This window comes from Choloepus didactylus, chromosome 9 (assembly GCF_015220235.1).
Source record: "Choloepus didactylus isolate mChoDid1 chromosome 9, mChoDid1.pri, whole genome shotgun sequence".
NCBI classification, from domain to species: Eukaryota; Metazoa; Chordata; class Mammalia; order Pilosa; family Megalonychidae; genus Choloepus; species Choloepus didactylus.
In genome coordinates, this window is record NC_051315.1 from 5,993,412 (window position 1) to 6,009,813 (window position 16,402).

The window sequence follows — 16,402 nt, forward strand, 5'->3', positions numbered from 1 at the left end:
GTAAAAGGCCTTTAACATTAATAGGCTTTTAACAGCAAAAAATGATATCCCCATCATAATAACCTGATGAGAGTTCAAAAGTGACTAAAAAAACTGTAAATACTTGCTATCCTTTGGTGGCTTTGAAAAACAACTAGCTAATGATACCAATTCTAAAATACTAAATAAAAAAGAGGATAAGGGAAACAGCTGTTTCTTTTGCCTCATGAATCCATAATAAATACAAATTTCAGGTCACAGATTATGAAACCAAAAAAATTTTGTAGGAATAGCTTAATGTTTCTATTTATGATCCCATGGACTAAAAACTGTTCAGTATGTTAATAGCTAGGTCTATTTTTCTTTTTTTATACAATGAACAAGGGGATGGTGGGAGCTTTTTCTGGAATGTTCAGTGAAAGTAGGGACTGAAATTAGTGAGCAAAGATTGCTCAAAATACCACTTGCTATTGTCTTGGAATGATCAAGACTCAGCTACATCTAAGTCAAGTTCAAAGAATCAGCACTAAAAGAAATCAGAAGGTATAACAAAAAAACCATAGCCGTGCATGCTTTATACTGGTGGCATCTAAAAATTATACAACTGGATTTATTTGCTATATACATAAACTGGAGTTGGAATTTAAAAAAACAAAATCTTACCACATATAAACAGTATCAGAATTATAATCGAATTTGCAAAGGAGGCATAAATCTGTTTACCATGCAACTAGCTTTTTGTAAGATCTGTAGTGGTTAATAGAACAAAATCCTCATGAACACAGTATTAACAAGTAGCAGATTACACCAATTTAAAAAGCAGCTCAAATTTCAAAGAATAAAGACCCAGTATCCCTGAAGTTCTAAGCTTTCACCTTAGTGTTAACATGGTTTCATCCAATTGTTGCCCCATTAGAAGAGAGATTTAAAAACTCCTCTCTCCTCAGTACATCACCATATTTCCAGGGGTGGAAAGGGGACAATTCAATTTCTCTATCATTTTCATCCCTTCTCATGTATCTTGTGGAGTGCAAGTACAGTATTTTGCCTATGGCAGGTGCTCTAGAGTTGATAAATTGAAGCAAACTGAATTTCTAGGGGCCGGGATACTGCTGGTGTTGTACAATAAACCTGACTGTCAAGAAGCCATGTCTCTGACTGACATATATTTCTGGAGCAATGATTGAAAAGTAAATGCCAGGTGCCCAAGGAAGACAGACAATCCCCTAATTGTCACATAAGTTTGACCTTCTCTATTACATTAAAATTTCTTAGTGGATGTAACTAGATCTCATACTTTTCATTAATCTATGGCACCTACTAAAATGCTGGGCAGTGATAAGTGCTCAACGAAATAATCAGTGATGGGGCAGGAAGTGAATCAGGGTGGATGTGGTCATGGTGAAGCTGTATCTTAGTTCATTCAACACTCAATAGGCAGTCAGCACTGTGAATCTCCGATGTTGCCATTGTAACTGACAAACAGACTCTGATCCCCTACTACTGTGACTAAAAGAGAATAAACTACGGGGCCCTTTAATTTCTTTCTCTTACGCAATAAGAGATTATATGTGGGCATGAGCACAACTTTGTAGACAGTACCTGGAAAAAAGGTTTTTCTGCCTCAGAAAAAGCATCAAACCATCACAAGGCACATTTTAACTTCAATCATACAATTTATAGAATCAACAACTTTTTAAATGATGTTAAATGTTATCTATAACTAATAGATACTTAAAATGTTAGGCTATTCTCTCTGATATCACTTAAAATGCATTTTATTTTAAACACTGGCATGAGGTAGAAGGTAAAGAACTTACAAAAGAAAGAAATCTTCAAAAACCTGAGCCTAACAATACAATTCGTCCCCAGATTAAGAAAAGTTATAGCCTTAGGCTGACAACTGTTAAAATATAACCCTTACCTGAAAGAAATTTCTTATATTTGATATTGCTTTTTTTCTCAGTTTAAGGTATAACAGAAAAAAAAAAACAAAACCCACAATACAGATTCTGAAATATTCATAAAGATTGTAAACAACAGCCTCTCTTAGCCATCATTTTTTTCACTTTACCATGTTGTGCTAAACCACCTCAGTTAGGACACAGGTCTTTTACTCTTAAAAAACTGATCAAGTACCAATATGGAGGTTAAAAATCCTTCCAGTGTAAGAAGCAATATAAAAGGGATGACTCGCATTTAAAATAATGTACTTTTCATAAAAACTACCAGGACATATAGACTGGGCTTCACTGACAGGTCAGGGACAAAAGAAAACGTACCTAGGTACAAAAAAAAGCTCCTTATAATGGGTGGTGCACAAGGGCTACAATGAAGAATTTTCTTTAACAACTAACTCCCCCGTTAGGTGGAATGTGAAGCTACTGGAATGTCAACGATCAGATGTATGTGATAAAAGATGACCCAGGCGGGTGGGGAGAGGCGCACGCTACCTGCCTGGAAGAACAGCCGCCCGGCCACCAGGTGGCAGCCTGCGCGATTGACCAGACGCCTGGCCAGCTGGATGCTGGGCGCCGAGGACCCGACGCTGTCGCACATTCCAGTCAGGCAGCGCAGCAGGCACCCTCGCGATCAGGATGCTGAGGGGCGGGGCAAACTGGAGGAGCAGCTGGTCAACGGATGAGGGCCAAGTAGTGTCATACATCAGGCAGCCACTGCTCACGTCGTATCGGGCCCAGTTCACCACAGGCCTGTGTAAACGGTCACATTCTTCTCATTTCTGCTGAATGTGATCAATCTCACTTTTCTCCAGTTGGAAAGCAGATTGTCCTGCCACGGAGGCTGTTCCACACGGGAAGGAGAGAACTGTGGCTGCGTGGACATCCCGACAGTCCGGGGCAGGCAGGCTTGTGCAGCACGGCCAGTCAGACCTTTGAGGTATCTGATAATTCTACGTAACTTTAATGAAATTAGAAGAAATGTGATTGCACATCAGAATTCGCAGTAGAGATGATCTGTTCTGGACCTGGCATTTTAAGAGGTTTCCATGTATCTTTTTAAAGCATTAGCCACTTCCTCTTCAAATATTATATAATTCAAACAGGAAGGATGAGAATGAAAACTTGTAAAGGCCTGGGAGCTTCCTGAATTATGGCATTTACACTAGCCCCATTCAGGTCATTATGCACAATGTTCACAACAGCTTGCTTCTCACATCCAAGGCATTTTACTCGCCCACACCGAGATGCCTCTCAGAGCATCTCCCTCTTAGTGTCCCAGGAAGTGTGTTCCACTGATCTTTGATAAGGCCCCCAAATCTGCTGAACTGGGGCAGAACAGCCTCTTCAACAAAGGGGGCTTGGAGAACTGGATATCCATATTCAAAAGAATGAAAGAGGACCCCTACCTCACATATTGCACAAAAATTAACTCAAAGTGGATCAAAGACCTCAATATAAGAAACAGTACCATAAAACTCCTAGAAGACAATGTAGGGAAACATCTTCAAGAACTATTATTAGGAGGTTGCTTCTTAGACCTTACACCAAAGCACAAGCAATGAAGAAAAAAAAAAAAGATAAATGGGAAAGCTTCCTTACCTCGAATTTGTCAGAAGGTGAAGAGGCAGCCAATGCAATGAGAGAAAATATTTGGAAACCATGTATCTGATAGGAGACTGATATCCTGCATATATAAAGAAATCCTACAACTTAATGACAATAGTACAAACATTATAAAATGGGCAAAAGATATGAAAAGACATTTCACTGAAGAGGAAATACAAATGGCTAAAAAACACGTGAAAAATTGTTCACCTTCACTAGCTATTAGGGAAAGGCATATCAAAACCACAATGAGATATCATCTCACACCAATAAGAATGGTTGCCATTAAACAAACAGGAAACTACAAATGCTGGAGAGGATGTGGAGAAATTGGGACTCTTATTCATTGCTGGTGGGACTGTATAATGGTACAGCCACTGTGGAAGACAGTTTTGCGCTTCCTCAGAAAACTAGATATCGAGTTACCCTACGATCTGGCAATTTCACTTCTCAGTATATACCCTGAAGATCTGAAAGCAGTTACATGAACAGACATTTGCACACTGATGTTCATAGCAGCATTGTTCGCAATTGCCAAGAGTTGGAAATAAACCAAATGTCCTTCAGTAGAAGAGTGGATAAACGAAATGTGGTATATATACATGATGGAATACTGTGCAGCAATAAGAAGGAATAAGGTCCTGAAACATATGACAACACGGATGAACCTTGAAGACATAATGCTGAGTGAAATAAGTCAGACAGAAAAGGAGAGGTATTGTTTGTTACCACTAATGTGAACTCCCTGAACAATGTAAAATAATTGTCTTATAATGTTGACTATTAGGGGACCTAGAGATATATAGAAGCTAGTGAAGAGGGGATGATAATCTAATATGTACAGACATGATAACAAGGGTGAACCTAAAAGTATGGGAATGAACAGGAGTAATGATTGTTCATTAATGGGGTTATAAGTATCAGTGCCATATTGAAGGTGAACATGATTGAAAGTGGTTGTTTAAAGGCATGTATCCCACGATTAGCACTACAAATATAAATAAGTGTTTATCTGGTATACTTCTAAGGTTTGTCACTAGTACAAAGAATTAACAGAATGGTATATAGAAAAACTACCCATTACTTATTATAAACTGTTTTTAATGGGAATACCTTACCAGTACTACACTAATACTAGGGATGAATACTGTTTCGTGATATGATAATTGTTTAAAATTGAGAGTAATGATGATTGTACAACTAAGTGAAGATAATGTGGGATATTATTGTTTATCTTGGGCAGAATATATGCTATGTGAAATTAGGAACCCCCTACTTAATAAGTCAAGCCCTCAATCTTGAGCTTGCTCTTGGGAAACTTAGGGCTGTAAGTGGGAAGCTAAGCCTTCCTACAATTATGCCTAAGAGGCACATCCAGAGAACCTCTTTTATTTCTCAGATATGGTCTTTCTCTTTTTAAGCCCAACTCGGCAAATAGATTCATTAACTTCCCCACTACGTGGGACATGACTCTGAGGGGAATGAATCTCTCTGGCATGCGGGACATGACTCCTAGGAATAAGCCTGGCCCTGGCATTGAGGGATTGAAAATACCTTCTTAACCAGAAAGGGGGAAAGAAAGGTAACAAAATAAGGTTACAGTGGCTAAGAGATTTCAAATAGAGTCGAGAGGCTATCGTGGAGGTTACACTTATGCAAGTTCCAGCCAGACATCCCAAATGGCCACAGTACATAACCAACAGTAGTCCTGAGATACCTAGGTCCCTGTCTGAGACTTTATAAAAATTTCACTCACTAAGTATATTTTTCAGAAACTTAAATCCGCCAGTGTTCCTATGCCAGTCAAGTCCTAAAACTCAGAGGCAACAGCCTCTTTAAGAACAACAACCAGATGCAACCCCCTTCCCCATAATGTTGACACCCCTTTTCAACATGAACAAGTTAGGGTGGTCTCTCCCTAGACACCTCTGAAGATGGAGAAAGTGATTAAACAAGATGAAGGGGTAGCAACAGAGAGGATGGGATTTAACAAAGGATTACAAATACTGAATCTTTATATAAATAAATATATATATATATATATATTTTAGATGCTAGGTTATTATAATAGCTAGAAGGAAATAACTGAAATGGTGAATCTGTAACCCATAACATTCTTTAAAATTTGCTCTATAGCTACTCATTAAATTGTACTTTGAGGGTTATCACCTCTCTGCATATATGTTATATTTCACAATGAGGAAATAACTGAAACTTTGGAAATGTAACCCATAACATTCTTTGAAATTACCTATATAATCACTTGTTAAATCACACTGTGAAAGTTATTGCCTTTCTGTATATATGTTATATATCACAATAAGGAGATAACTGAAATTGGGGAACTGTAACCCATAACATTCTTTGAAATTTGCTCTCTAACTACTTGTTAAATCATGCTTTGAAAGTTATCACTGTTCTGTATATATGTTAAATTTCACAATAAAAAATGTTTTGTTTTGTTTTTTTTAAAAGACACTTTCTTACTAAGACCATGCCAAGAAATCCTCCTGGAAATTACATTTAGCAAGTCCCCTTTCCTCTTTGGTCTTCCCTTATCACTATCCAACATACTATGTATATGAATTATTTTTGTTTGTTTTCTGTTTCTACTCCCTTCTCCCAAGAGTTTAAAGTGCCCAGAGCAAGAATTTTGTCTGATTTGCTTATGGCTGTATCCTGTGCTTAGAACACTTTGACTTGAAGTAGATACAATGAAATATTTGTTGACTGAATAAATCAGCTTAAATATACTTCACCAGAAGGGTTTCTTCATTTGTAAGCATGATAGCAGTCTTGTTTTCATCCATCTGGTATTTGTTTGGGGAGCCCTCATCTTTTTCCTTCAATTTAATAAATGCAATATCTTTGTTGACTTAATTTTCCACCCCCTTCTGTTCTTTTATCAGATTAACTTGCCAATTGAAACTTTGTCTTTGGCAGCTCATGGTGATCAGTTAGCTCAACTGAATTTTTCCAACATTTGTTTACCACTCTCTTGGAGTGTCTTCAGATTGTGGTATATTTTATTATACTCCAATGTAATAAGTATCTTTTACTAAGAGCACTTTATTTTCAAAATTAAGGGAAAAAAAAGAATATGAAGCTGGCTAGGGGTTCCCTAGAATGGTCTGATAGAAGGCAGTAGACACATTCCAGGGCATGTTCAATATTGAGAAATTTCATGGATATTGGAAATTGAGAAACTTCATGGACAAGAGAGCTGAAGCTGTGGGAGTGTCCCCATAAAGGCGTCACCAGGCCCTCAGTGGCTTCTCTGAGCAGATGTCCTTGTCCCTCAGTCTGGTGGGTACCCACAGGTGGCTGTACAGGTCATTATCTGACCTTAGCTGTGTGCTGGTTTTTCAGTGCTCTGCAACTCCAGTATCCCTACAGAACACTTGTAGATTTTACCCAGAATCAAAAAAGACCCCGTCCCTTAATTTGCAGTCATATATTTTTCTTTACTTTCAGATGAGGCAGCATGCCTTCCCTTCACCCCCATTTTTTATTGTCATCAGGAACTATACTGGGGGTGGGATGGGGAGGGTAACACCTGGCCTCTCTGAAGACATCAATCTCCCACAAATCCTCATTCAAGAAGATATAGGTAAGGTGCTAACAACATGCTAATGTATGAGAACCTTGTATGTTATGCATGGTTTTTCTGTAAACCCACAACTTCGATAATAAAAAGGAATTAAAGAAGATGTAGGAGAAGAGTTCCACCAATCTAATCGAGGACCTGAGTCAACCACCCGACACCACTTCCTGTTGAGGAAGGTGGAGGCTGGAGGTCTATGGTGCCGAGCTCGGGTCCAAGCAGGCTGGGCTGGAGACACTCAGCGGAAGATTATTGGAGTGCCTGGAGATGGAAGTCACAGCTTTGATGAGGCTGAGAGCAGTCTCTGAGTTCACAGAAGGGATCACAGATGCCCTCTTAAAGGAAGGCTGGGTCAATCCAGATTCTATCAGGAAAACAGAGACTCCTCTGGATATTCCAAGAAAAAGTTAGTCGCTGATACAACTGGGGCAAGCAGACTCCAAGATGGCCCTTGGTGGCCCCCCTCCTGGTGTTCACACCCTCTTATAGCCCCTTGCCCTGAGTGTGAGCTGTGGAATACGACAAATGCCTGTCATAGTCAAGAACATCAAGGATGTCACCTCAGTGGTAAGGTTGCAGGGACTGTGGCTTCTGTCTTGCTAGCAGATTCTCCCTACAGCCTTTGCTGTTTGCATGTTTCTATGAAACCAGCAGCCATGTTGGAGAGGAGCTGAGGGCAGCCGCCAGCCAACAGCCCGCTGGGAAGTGAGGCCCTCAGTCCAAGAGACCACAAGGAAGTTAATTCTGCCAGCAATTCATAGTGATAATTGTTGCAGGCAAGACTCATGAAAGGATGCCAAAAAATGAAAATGCCAAACCATTGATGATCCAAAAAAAGCATCTCCTCTCAGTACTGTGGGTCAGGAGCCCTGACGGGCACTTAGGAAACAGTCCTGTTTGGTTTTTTGTTTTGTCTAGTTTTTCATTCTTTCTTTATTAGAGAAATTGTAGGTCTTCTTTCACAATCATGCATAAAATACAGGATTCCTATTCACCACCCCATCACCAACACATTGCATTGGTGTGGAACATTTGTGACAATTGATGATAGCACATTTTGATAATTGTACTGTTTGTTAAAGTCCATGGGTTAACTTAGGTTTCACTGTGTAGTGCAGTTCCATGAATTTAAAAAAAAGACTTCTGTTCTATTATCATTTATGCAAACTGACATTTCCCCTTTTGATCATAGTCAGATGAATATTTCAGTGCTATTAATTGTGTTCACAATCTTGTACTACCATCACCACCATCCGTTCCCAAAACATTGCCACCATTCCAAATAGGAACCCTGTACATTTTAAGCCTCAAGTTCCCATTGCCTCTCCCCACCCCATCACCTGGTAATCTATATTCTAGGTTATGACTTTATGAGTCGATTATCCTAATTGTTTCAAATCAGTGACATCATACAATATTTGTCCTTTTGTGTCTGGCTTATTTCACTTAAAATGAGGTCTTCAAGGTTCATCCATGTTGTTGCATGATCAGGACTTCATTCCTTTTATGGCTAAATAATATTCCATTATATGTATATACCATATTTTATTTATCCATTCATCAGTTGAAGGAAATTTGGGTTACTTCCATCTTTTGGCAATTGTGAATAATGTGCTGTGAACAATGGTGTGCAAATGTCTGTTTGAGAACCTGCTTTCAATTCTTTTGGGTATATTTAGTGGGATTGTCGTGTCATATGGTGGTTCTATGCTTAGCTTTCTGAGGAACCGCCAAACTACTTCCACAGCAGCTGCACCATTTTACATTTCCACCAGCAGTGAATAAGTGTTCCTATTTCTCTGCATCCTCTACACTTGTTATTTTCCACTTTTTTAATAGCAGTCATTCTAATGGGTATGAAATGGTGTCTTGCTGTGGTTTTGATTTGCATTTCCCTGATGGTTAATGATGTTGAACATCTTTTCATGTGCTTTCTGGTCATTTGTATATCTTCTTTGGACAGGTGTCTGTTCAAGTCTTTTGCCCATTTTTTAATTGGGTTGTTTGTCTTTTTGTTATTAAGTTGAAGGGTTTCTTTATACATGCTGGATATTAATCCTTTAAAGGGTATGTGGTTTCCGAATATTGTCTCCCATTGTTTAGGTTATCTTTTTACTTCTATGATAAAGTCCTTTGAAAAACAAAAGTTTTTATCTTCATGAGGTCCCACTTATCTACTTTTTCTTTTGTTGCTTGTGTTTTTGGTATAAAGTTTAAGAAACCATTCCTTTACACAAAGCTCTGAGTTTGCTTCCCTCTGTTTTCTTCATGGAGTTTTAGAGTTCTAGCTCTTATATTAAGGTCTTTAATCCAGTTTGAGTTTATTTTTGTGTATGGTGTGAGGTAGGGATCCTCTTCCTCTTTTTTGAGGAGTGGAAATCCAGTTTTCCCAGCACCATTTGTTGAAAAGACTATTTTTCCCAATTGAGTGGTCTTTGCCCTCTTGTTAAAATAAGTTGATTTCTGAGCTCTCAATTCTATTCCATTAGCCTATATGATTGTTCTTGTGCCAGCGCCATGCTATTTTTAATGAAATTTTATTGAGAGATATTCACACACCATACAATCCATCAAAAGTATACAAACAATGGCCCACAGTATCATCACCACAATCAATTTTAGAACATGTTCATTACTCAAAAAAAAAGGAAAAAGAAAAGAAAACCCAAAACATCCCATACCTTTTATCTCTCCCTATTATTGACCCCCAGCATTGATGTTTGTTACTACTGATGAAAGAATACTAATATATTACTTTTGTCTATAGTCCATAGTTTGTCACTCTATTATTAATTCCTTTTAATAGTGATATACATTGTGCTAGTTCAATTACCATGCTATTTTGATTACTATGGCTTTGTAATAAGTTTTAAGATCAGGAAGTGTGAGTCCTCAATCTTCATTCTTCTTTTTCAAGATGGCTTTAGCTATTTGGGGCCCCTTCCCCTCCACATGAATTTGATGATTGGCTTTTCCATTTCTGTAGATAAGGTTGTTGGATTTTTATTGGGATTGTACTGAATCTATAAATTGTTTTGGATACTACTGACATCTTAATGATATTTCATCTTCCAATCCACAAACATGGAATGTCTTTCCATTTATTTAGGTCTTCTTTAATTTCCTTTAGCAATGTTTTTAGTTTTCTGTGCTGCCGTTATGCAAAACACCAGAAATGGATTGGCTTTTATAAAGGGGATTTATTAAGTTACAAATTTACAGTTCTAAGGCCATAAAAGTATTCAAACTAAGGCATCAACAGATGATACCTTCATGGAAGGATGGCCAATGGCATCCAGAAAACCTCTGTCAGCTGGGAAGGAACGTAGCTGGCATCTGTTGATCCCAGTTTGTGGTCCAGCTCCTCTCTCAGCTCCTTTGCATTCTTGGTTCCTTCTCGCAAAACTTTTTAAAATGGCTTTCTCCAAAATGTCTCTGGGCCTGTCTTAGCTTCTTCAGCAACTGTGCAGCTAAGTACCAGGATAATCTCTTAGCTTCTCTGGAGCAAACTCTGGGCTAGCATCTCCGAACATCTCCAAGCATCTCCAAGTGTCAGCATCAACATCAGCTCTTAGCTTCTCTCCAAAATGTTCCTCTCAGCTGCTCTGAGCTCCTTCTGTTTGTGACCTCTTTTGTAGGACTCCAGTGATTAAATCAAGACCCCCTGAATGGGTGGGGTTCATATATCCATGGAAATGATTTAATCAAATGTTTTGCCCACAGTTGATTGAGTCACATCTCCATGGAAACAATCAAAAGATTCCAACCTAACAATCTAATATGTCTGCCCCCATAAGATTGCATTAAACAATGTTTCTTTTTCTGGGGGACATCATATAACCAGCACAATAAGATTTATTCTTAGATATTTGATTCTTTTAGCTGTTATTGTAAGTGAAATTTTTTCTTGATTTCTACTTTTGGTTGCTCATTGCTTGTCTATAGAAACAATACTGATTTGGAGGTTTGATCTTGTGCCCTACCACTTTGCTGAATTTATTTTTTAGCTCCAGGAGATTTGTTGGGGGATTTTACAGGATTTTCTGTATGTGGGATCATATCTCTGCAAATAGAGAAAGTCTTACTTCTTCCTTTCCAATTCTTTTTATTTCTTTATCTTGCCTAATTGCTTTGACAAGAACTTTGGGTACAATGTTGAATAACAGCAGTGAAAGTGGGCATCCTTGTCTAGTCACTGATCTTAGAGGGAAAGATTTCAGTCTTTCACATCAATTAGGATGTTAGTTATAGGTTTTTCATATATTCCTTTTATCATGTTGAAGAAGTTTCCATTTATCCCTAGTGTTCTAAATGTTTTTATCAGGAAAGGATGCTGTATTTTTTCAAATGCCTTTTCTGCATCAATTGAAATGATCATGTTTTATTCCCATGCATTCTGTTAATGTGGGGAAAATCCCACTTAATCATGGTTTATAATTATTTTAATATGCTGTTGGATGCAAGCAGTTTGCTAGTATTTTGTTGAGGGTTTTTGCATCTATGTTCATTAGAGATATTGGTCTATAGTTTTCTTTTCTTGTGGTATGAGGGTTATGCTGGCTTCACAGAACGAATTAGGGAGTGTTCCCTCTTCAGTTTTTTGAAAGAGTTTGAACAGAACTGGAGTTAAGTCTTCTTGTAATGTTTCATAGAATTCCCCTGTGAAACCATCTGGTCCTAGATTTTTCTTTGTTGGGAGGTTTTGGATTTTTTGGTTTTTGTTTTTTGAAAGCATTTTTTTCTTTTTTTAATCATATTTTTTATTGTAGAATATAACATTTATACATAGGAGTGATGACTTTCCAAGTGCAATTTAACAAGTAGTTAGAGAGCAAATTTCAAAGAATGTTATGGGTTAGAGTTCCACAGTTTCAGTTATTTCCTTATTGTAAAATATGCCATATATACAAAAAGATACTATCTTTCAAAGTATGATTTAATAAATAGTTACATATGAAATTTCAAAAAAATGTTATGAGTTATATGCCTATTTGTATATATTATGCCCCCCAGAAAAAAGCCTTATTCTTTAATGCAATCTTGTAGGGGAAGACATACTAGTGTTGGTTAGATTGTAATTCTTTGAGTGTTTCCATGGAGACGCAACCCACCCAACTGTAGGTGATAACTCTGATTGGATGGTTTCCATGGAGATGTGGCCCCACCTATTCAGCATGGGCCTCTGTTGGTTCACTGGAATTCTATAAAGATTCAGACAGAAGGAGCTCAGAGCTTGTGGTAGCTGAAACAGACATTTTGAAGATGGCCATCGGAAGCTGATGCAGACATTTTGGAGAACACCATTTTGAAATGCAACCTGGGAGCAAGTAAAAGCCAGCCACATGCCTTCCCAGCTAACAGAGGTTTTCTGGATGCCAATGGTCTTTCTCCAGTGAAGGTACCCTTTGTTGATGGACACTTTATAGCCTTAAGACTGTAATTGTGTAACCAAATAAACCCCCTTTATAAAAGCCAGTCCATTTCTGGTGTTTTGCATTCTGGCAGCATTAGCAAACTGGAACAAGTTACAACACCATAGTTTCAGTTATTTCCTTATTGTGAAATATAACATATATACAAAAAGGTGATAACTTTCAAATTACAATTTAACAAGTAGCTATAGAACAAATTTCAAAGATGCTATGGGTTACAGTTCCACCATTTCAGTTCTTTCCTTCAATTTATTCCAATACCCTAGCAACCAAGGAAAAGAAAATTCTTTTGAGATTCAATTTTCATAATCCTTTGTTAAATTCCATCTTGTCTGTTCCTATCCCTTCCTCTAGTTTAATCACTTTCCCAAACTTTGGGGATGTCTAGGAAGTGACCACCCTAACTTGTGCATGTTGAAAAGGGGTGTTGACTTTATGTGAAATGGGGACACATCTGGTTGAAGTTCTTGAAGAGGATATTGTCTCTGGATTTTGGGTCTTAGCTGTCATAGGCGTTCTCTGAAGTATTTAAGTTTCTGAAGAATAAACTTAGTGAGTGAAACTTTTTTAGAGTCTCAGATGGGGATCCAGGTATTCTGTAGGGTTTTCAGGACTACTGTTAACTTGGGTTTATCATACTGTGATCATTTGGCATATCTAGGTGAAGCTTTCATAGGAGTAACCTCCCGGATAGCCTCCTGACTCTATTTGAATTATTTTAGCCACTGAACCCCTATTTTGTTGCTCTTCCTTTCCCCTTTTTGGACAAAAAGGCATTCTCACCCCCTTGATGCCAGGGTGAGGCTCATTCCTGGAATCCATATCCCACATCACCAGGGAGGCTCACTTGCCTGGGGGGTCCTGTCTCACGTTGGGGGAAGGGTGATTAATTTATTTGCAGATCTAGGCTCAGGGAGAGAAAGTCCACATTTGAGCAACAAAAGAGGTTCCCTGGAGGTGACTCCTATGCACAATTATAGGTGGGCTTAGCCTCCCCTTTACAAACAGAAGTTTCACCAGAGCAAGACTCAAGATCGTGGGCTTGACTTACAAAGTAGGGTGTTCCTAAGTTCACATAGCATATGTTCTGCCCACAATAATCCATCCATATCTTACATTATCATCACTAGGCTGCACACTCCTCATCACTCTTCACTTTAAACAATTCTCATGATCCAAAACACCTTGTATCCCTTTTCAGCCCTTAATTATTTGTCCTGAAAGCATTTTTTAAACATTTTTATTGTGAAATATACCATGTATACAGAAAAGTCATAAATTTCAAAGTACATTTTAACAAGTAGGTATAGAGCAAATTTAAAGGATAGTATGGATTACAGTTCCACAGCTTCAGGTATTTTCTTCTGGCTGTTCTAATACACTAGAAACTAAAAAGAAACATCTATATAATGATTCAGTAGTCATTATTGTTTGTTAAATCCTACCTTTTCAGTTACAACTACTCCCTCTCATTTGATCCTTCTCCCAATCTTCAGGGACATTTGGACAATAACATTCTAACTTTTTTGCATTGAAAAGGGGTGTTGATCTTACAGGGTAGGGGAATGCAACTGGTTGATGCTCTGGGAGAGACTGTTACCTCTAAGTTTCAGGGCTTATCTGGCATAGAAGCCATCTGAAGGTTTTAAGTTTCCGAAAAATGCACTTAATGAGTGACACATTTATAGGGCCTCAGATAGAGCCCCGGGTATTCTTTAGGGTTTTCAGGAATACTGTTGGCTGAGGCTTGGCATACTGGGGCAATTTGCAACATCTGGCTGAAATTCGCGTAAGAGCAACCTCCAGAATGAACTTTTGACTGTATTTGAAATATATTAGCCACTAAAACCTTATTTTGTTTCATTTCTTTTCTCCCTTTTGGTCAAGAAGGCATTGTCAATCCCAAGATTGACAATCTCAAGACCCCAGGACCAGGCTCATCCCTGGAAGTTATGTCCCACATTGCCAGGGAGACTTACATCCCTGAAAATCATGTCACATATAGGCGGGAGGGTAATGAGTTTATTTGCAGAGTTTGGTTTACAAAGAGAGAGGCTACATTTGAGTAGCAAAAGAGGTTCTCTGGGGGTGACTCTTAGAAGTGTTTATAAGTAGGCTTAGCTTCACCATTACAGAAATAAGTTTCATAAGGGCCAGCCTCAAGATCGAGGACTTGGCTTCTTAAGTTGGGAGCCCCCAATGCCTGAGAGAACATCAGGAATTTCCCGGGTGGGGAAGTTTAATAGTTCTATAGCTTTATCTCCAGTCCCTCAAGGGACTTTGCAAATACTTTCTATTATCTACCTCAAATACTCTGGACTGTATCAGTATATTACTTTAAGTTATACAAAATTACCAGATCTCATTCCCTATTTTAGGAGAGCACAGCATCTCAGAATTTAGAAATAACACTTAAAACTCAGGAATAAATGTGACCACTGTATGAGCTTACAATCTGGACCCTAATTTTTGTTTTTCTTTTTTTTTAATGATTGAAACCTAGATACAAAACTAGGTCTTTATTTTTATTAGAGTACTTGTGGATTTACAAAACAATCATGTCTAAAATATAGGATTCCCATATGCCACTTTATTATTAATGCCTTGATTGGTCTGGTACATTTGTTACAATTGATGAAAGCACATTTTTATTATTAACTATAGTCCATGGTTTAACTTAGGGTTCACTGTGTAGTGCAGTTACAAGAAATTTGTAAAATTTTTTATTCTGTTACCATGTTTACAACATAACATTTCACCTTTTAAACACATTCAAGTTTATATTTCAGTTCTGTTAATTATGTTAAAATGTTGAGAAAGTTCAAACTATAAACAACCACACCACATGCTGCCTGCCTTTAAGAAAATAATGCACATGTTCAGGTGAACTGTAGATGTTTATGATATTGGGAAGTTAAAAATAAATTGGCAGGGACTGTAGAGTTAATGATATTCTTACTTGACCTTGTAACTGTGATCCTTTGTTGCTAATTATAATACCAAATAACAGGATAGATGAGTTGCAAGTTGTAGCCATGATTCTAATAAACACGTGAGTTGTCCACACATATTATTCCATTGAATTTATATATATATATATATTTTTTAACTGAGATTGTTCAGATACCATACAACTATCCAAAGATCCAAAGTGTACAATCAATTGCCCACAGCACCACCATACAGCTGTGCATCCATCAACACAATTATTTTTTTTTCAATTTTTAGAACATTTTCACTACTCCAGAAAAGAAATAAAGACAAAAAAAGGAAACTCAGATCCTCCCATACCCCTAACCATGCCCCCCCCCTCCATTATTGATTCATAGTTTTGGTATAGTACATTTGTTACTGTTGATGAAAGAATGTTAAAATACTACTGACTATAGTTTGCAATATATATTTTTTCCCTATATGCTTCTCTGTTATTAACCTCTAGTTATAGTGACATATATTTGTTCTAGTTTGTGAGAGAGATTTCTAATATTTGTATAGTTAATCATGGACATTGTCCACCACAAGATTCACTGTTTTATACATTGCCATCTTTTAACCTCCAACTTTCCTTCTGGTAACATATGTGACTCTGAGCTTACCCTTTCCACCACATTCACACACCTCTTAGCACTGTTAGTTATTCTCATTACATGCTACCATTACACCTGACCATTTCCAAATATTTAAGTTCACCCTAGTTGAAAATTTTGCTCATAATAAGCAACCGCTCCCCATTCTTTAGCCTCATTCTGTATCCTGGTAACTTGCATTTCATGTCTATGAATTTACATATTGTAATTAGTTCATATCAGTGAGACCCTGCA

General features: G+C 37.8%; 1 pseudogene; it reads right to left on the reverse strand.

The window, feature by feature from the left end:
- Window positions 1-2,343: 2,343 nt before the first annotated feature.
- The window catches only part of LOC119544562, a 29,158-nt pseudogene continuing 15,099 nt past the window's right edge, over window positions 2,344-16,402 (reverse strand).